This window comes from Muscardinus avellanarius (assembly GCF_963383645.1).
Source record: "Muscardinus avellanarius genome assembly, chromosome: 11".
NCBI classification, from domain to species: Eukaryota; Metazoa; Chordata; class Mammalia; order Rodentia; family Gliridae; genus Muscardinus; species Muscardinus avellanarius.
Window position 1 is genome coordinate 47,248,716 of NC_137797.1, and position 6,000 is coordinate 47,254,715.

The following is a 6,000-nucleotide window of genomic DNA, read 5'->3' on the forward strand; positions in this document are numbered from 1 at the left end:
ATATAAGCTTTAAGACATAACATGGTGGTATATGTTTGTAATCCCAGTACTTGGGAGGCTGAGACAGGAGGATCGCAGGTTCACAGCCAGAATCAGCTACTTAGTGAGGTTCTATGCAACTTAGTAAGACCCTGTTTCAAAATAAAAAATAAAAAATTAGGGCTGGGGATGCAGCTCAGAGGTAGAATGCCCCTGAGTTCAATCCCCAAATGCAATATATACATACATACATATATATATATATATATATATATATATATATATATATATATATATATTTTTTCATTGAATGTGCTTTTATCTTAGAGAGTTTCTATGCAAAGTTAATTTATTCAAACTTTTATATGTGTAAATGTTGGCACAAGGCCACATCCCAAGCATAATACCATGTACATAGACTTTCAGCTATGGTCATTTTCACTGACACTGTAGTGTGATTTTGACAATCTTCTTCCAGTATTTCTTGCCATTTAGCAAACTGTTTAAAAAGACAGATTTAAAGTTAATTATTATTACCCTATATGCAATTTCAAAAGTTGATTGTGTCCTAAATTGTGAATTAGGACAATTATAATTCTATGATTTCTTATTGGTTCTAAGATATTCCTGTTGTGTATCTACTTTTAAATTTAAAATTCTCTCATGCAATCCTTGTGCATTTTACTGGGGTAGGAAAAGAAATGAAAATACTAAGGACCGGTAAGAACAAGCTGTAACATCTTCAGTCTTTGTTGAAAAAAAAAAAAACAGCAGTATATGTAGCATTGATTGCTTAGGAGTTCTGAGTGATGACTGTGCAGGTTTATGAGGTCAATAACTAGCACCTCTCTTTCCATTTGTCTTCAGAAATATCTAAGAAATAAGCGTAGAAATTAAATGTATGTGGATCAAGACTCTAGCATTGTCTCTGATGAAGCTATTGGACAATATGAGCTGCTCCACTTCTGAGACACACCAATAAGTGAGTCACTGGCAAGGTCAGAAAACATTGGCAGCATCAGGAGATGCTGAGGAAGCGGGACTCCTACCAGGAGAGTGCTAGGGCCAGTCCAGAAGGCCAGGAGGAGCCCAGTCATGTGTGCTCACTCTTCTTTCAGAATTTGTCAAACAGAAAGGTCGTTACACATCGAGGAGAGGAGGAGGATTTGAAGTAAGAGGAGATAACTTGCACTGTAAGTTTCTTTCTACATGAAGATAGGAAATATGTGGAGTGACTATCCTTTCTAACAATGTGTCCTAACGAAACACAGGGTGACTAGAGGAGTAGAGGAGAGACAAACTCCCTTTATCTCAGTACTAGAGAGAGGTAGTCGTGTATTTACAAAGAGAGGCTGCTTTATAAGCTCTCTTTCATACCTTAAGAATCTATAAGGTAACCAGTCTCTGATCTTAAAATGAGAACCAACAAATAATCCAATGATACATATATAAATGTGTATGTATGTAAGTTTTATTATTGTATTGATTTATTCTCAACAAATTACATATCTATTTATATATCTTACATATATATGTTTCTATACATAAGTATTATTGGATCATCTGTTATTGTCATATTATTCATATATATATATATATATATATATTTGTGATAAAGGGTTTGCATTTTTTCTGTGTGTATGTGAGACATTAGGGATTGAACACAGGAGAATTCTACCTCCAAGCTATACCCCAGCCCTTTCTATATTTTTTTAAAAATTTGTAACAGGTTTTCACTAAGTTGTTGAGGCTGGCCTGGAATCAGCAACCTTCCTGTCTTAAGTTTCCCATGTACTGAGATTTCAGGAATGGGCCACTGCACATGGAGAAGAGTTAAGTTTGAAGATGAAAGGGTGATAGGGTGGCTTCTTCGGGTGCTCTGGTAAGTCGACTATGGAGATTTTATATTTGATATGAACTAGGAGATACACATATCTAGGCTGCAAGTCCCTATTTCTTTGTGATAAAGCTTTTTTCTGCAGGCTTCTTTTCAGCTCTGGTTTATCCTGCATTCCTTCAACACCTTCATTTTACCACAGGTCTGTCATTTCAAAGCCAGAGGGTTCTTCTTCTTGGACTTTCATTTGGGCCAAAGGCTGTTCGGGGTTTTTACTACTTGTAGTTTTCATATCTCTTTAGTCCCCACTTTTTCCTGGAATGATTCCTTTAATCTTCCTCTATCTTTCATGTTTTGGCCCTTTTTGAAAGATTAGTTATTTTAGTGGAAATGCCCTGTAAACAATAATGTGTTCTTCTGTTGTATCACACTTGTCTATTTTATTTTTTTCTTTTTGCAGTACCAGAGATGTAACCCAGGAGCATTGTACCTCTGAGCTAAACCCCCAGCCCTATACTTTATTCTTTATTTTGAAACAAGGTCTCTCTGAGTTGCAAAGGGCCTCACTAAGTAGGAGCTGAGGCTGTCCATGAACCTGTGATCCTCCTGTCTCAGCCTCCCAAATGCTGTAGTCTTTTTATTTTTTGAAACAGGATCTCACTGAGTTGCAAAGGGCCTCGCTAAGTATCTGAGACTGTCCACAAACCGCACTTATTGTCTTTTGACAATATTAAATTGTATAAACTGATTAAAATTCTGTGACATTTCCCACTGTATTTTAGGTTTGAGTAAATTATTAAACCTATTTGATGTTGTTGGAAAGCAAATTTATTAGTATAGGAAAATGAAAGCAAGACTACCTATTTAATATGCCTCTGAAATGCTCTAGAAGTTAGGACATCATAGTAGCAATTAGTAAAGCTAGTATCAAAATCTTCGCTTCTCATTATCTTTTCCTACAAAAATGAAATGTTTTTTAGAGAAATGGCTATTTTTAGGTTTGATTGAGAAGGTGAAGATAAGCTATTGATAAATTGCACTAGCAAATTTGGAAATACTCAAAAAATAGCAGCATACAGTAATAATACAGAAATAATCTTTTGAAAGTTCTGTTGCAACAATGTGAACTTCAACATAAATAAATGTAAAAATGTATTATAATAAATACATCTGAAAGATAGAATTCTTATTTTCTTTCAGAAGATTACTGAGACACCATATATATATATATATATATATATATATATATATATATATATATATATAATAAATGGACAACTCTGCATTCACAAAAGAACCAGAAAAAAGCCGGGCGTGGTGGCGCACGCTTGTAATCCCCGCGCTTGGGAGGCGGAGATCTGGGAGTGTAGCCCGGAGGTAGAAGGGCTTCCAGGAACCCCAGTACCATCAAAAAAAAAAAAAAAGAAGAAGAAGAACCAGAAAAAGATATTAATTCTAGAAGTGAAAATTTGTTAAAAAGTATTTAAATAAAACGCATAGTATTTAACTATATCATTCCCACTAGAAGATGTGCCAAAAGGTAGTCCAAATTCTTTAATACCTGCCCAGCTGTTGCCTGCTCAAATCATACCTCCGTATCAAACCCATTTCTAATTTGAGTGTGAAGACAGATCAACTGATATGAAATCATTTAACTTACTCCTGTTTCTTCCCATCTCTGCTCTTCCTATTCTTTTTCCTCTCCCCATACTTTCTCTTTCTTAATACATCTTCTACTTTTTACTCCTGTTCTTTCTTTCCATATGGTGTTACACAACTGGAATCCATTTAGATTGCTGTTTATGATTTGTGGGGGAAAGGTGACTTGTCTTATGTATACTAAGTCTCAGTGTAGAAAATAGTATATGGTTCATGTTAATTAACATAAGACATCAAATGATTGGTAGGAGTTTGACCAGAAGAGATTCCTCAAGACTATGAAAATTAAGTATTATGAAATAGCAAGTTTTTAAGCCTTATATATTCAGATACTTTTTAGCATTAATAGCTGATTTGGTTAGTTCTCTTTGGTGTAGATCCCTATTTGTTATTTCCTCTCTCCCCGTCTCTCTCAGTTCACCACTTGACCTTTGCTGGAACTAGTGGGAGTGGGAGCTAGTCCACTGTTGTTTTTTTTTTCTATGTCCTGTGCATGTAGCAAAATGATTATTGTATCAGTGTTTTCTGTCATTCTAGTCTGCCCTTCTTGTGATTTTTTTTTATCTTTTACTGTTCCTGAGTTGTTGGCTTATTCATCTGCAAATCTGTCACATATTAATTGAAAATAACCTTATACAAATTACTACTAATGCTATTCCTTGGATCCTGAAGTTTCTAACCATCTAACTTCCTTTAACCTTTAAATTTTTTAATATAGTGTCCAAAGTTTTTGGTTGCACTTGGTAGGAAGAATAGAGAAAAATGCATGCAATGGATCTCCCTGGCAGCAGAAGTGCATGGAACACATGATTATTTTAGACATGACCTTTCAAGTTAAGGAAATGTTTGAAGTACTTTCACATGAGATAAACAGTAAATCTACTTTTCAAAGGAAAAAAAAAATCAGTTTTGGTAACTTTTATTTTTAAAAAATTTTTTAATATTCCAGAAAGATAATATATTTACTCAAATTGTTAACTATAAAATACAGTAGCTTACAAGATAAGCAGCCATGAACAAGAGTGCCATTTCCCATCTCTCTTCTTTTTTTTTTTTTTTTGCGGGTTTGGGGATGAAACTCAGGGGCATTTGACCTCCAAGCTACACCCCATCTCCTATTTTTTATTCTTTATTTTGAAACGGTCTCAATAAGTTGCAGAGGGCCTCATTAAGTAGTTGAGGCTGTCCGCGAACTGCGATCCTCCAGTCTCAGTCTCCCGAACGCTGGGATTACAAGCGTGGGCCACCTCGCCCAGCTTCCCCTCTCTTTTGAACAAATACTTTTCTTGTCTCTGTACATTTTCCAAATTGTAAATGAAAACTGACAATCTTATTCATGGACAAAGTCTAAATGTAAGGGTTAATCCATTTATATAGTATCAGTAGTGTTGCTTTACCTAATTTTGGAGAAATGTAAATACAATTTACAACATTTTCTTCCAATAACCCAGGGAATCTTGTGGCACTCTTTCTTGGATGTGGACCTCTTCCTTGAGGACCACTGTTTAATTTGGAAGAAAATCAGGTTAAGCTCAAGAAGTAGAGTTCAGTGAAATCAGCTCAGAATGGGAGATCTTGGGGCAAGGTTTGCCGGGAGTGCTGTCCACTGCTGAGGGGCTGTAGTCTGGAAGTGAAAGCTGCAGGGATGAGTTTACAATCAGAACACTGCTCAATAGCCTGACAGGAGCTGAGAAAAGCGAAGAGCAATTTCCACACCTCTTTCTGATAAGGCAGAGGGTTAATTAAGGGCAGTCAATTTGGTGACAAATAAAAAAAGAATTGCAAAGATTGTTTTAACACAAAAGATAAAAAGAGATCCATCCCAGTGAGTAGATCTCACCACTTGAAGAAAACTTTGAAAGCTGGGGAGTCTACCTCCTTAATCAGATAAAAGGAATAACTGATATACTTGCTTTTACCTAGATTAAGATAGTTTTAATATTTTTGTTTTGTTTCACATGTATTATTATTATTATTATTATTATTATTATTATTATTATTTTATTTATTTATTTGGTGGTACTGGGGTTCCTGGAAGCCCTTCTACCTCCGGGCTACACTCCCAGACCTATTTTTATATTTTTTATTTGGTAACAGGGTCTCCTAAGCCAGCGTGCGCGGCTGGCTTCGAACCTGCGCGATCCTCCTGTCTCTGCCTCCCAAGCGCGGGGATTACAAGCGTGCGCTACCACGCCCCGCGACATGTATATTTTAATTATAATATTCTGTGTGTTTTTGACTGTGTATTTTTCTCTTTTAAATGAGGGCCTCCAACAATAGTAATTATCTTCTAGTGTCTATTTCTTTTGTGTACATGCACTTGAACAAAGTTTTTTTTAAGGATGCTGAGTAGTTGAAATAGTAAAATTCTCTTTACATTTTACATAGATAATATTCTTAACCAATAAAATGATTATGGGGTTGTATCAGAACTGCCTTGATTTTAATAATAATGGCATGAAGTTTTATGTTGATACAGCATCTTTGATTTCTGAATCTCAAGTTATTTAAATATACCTCATTAA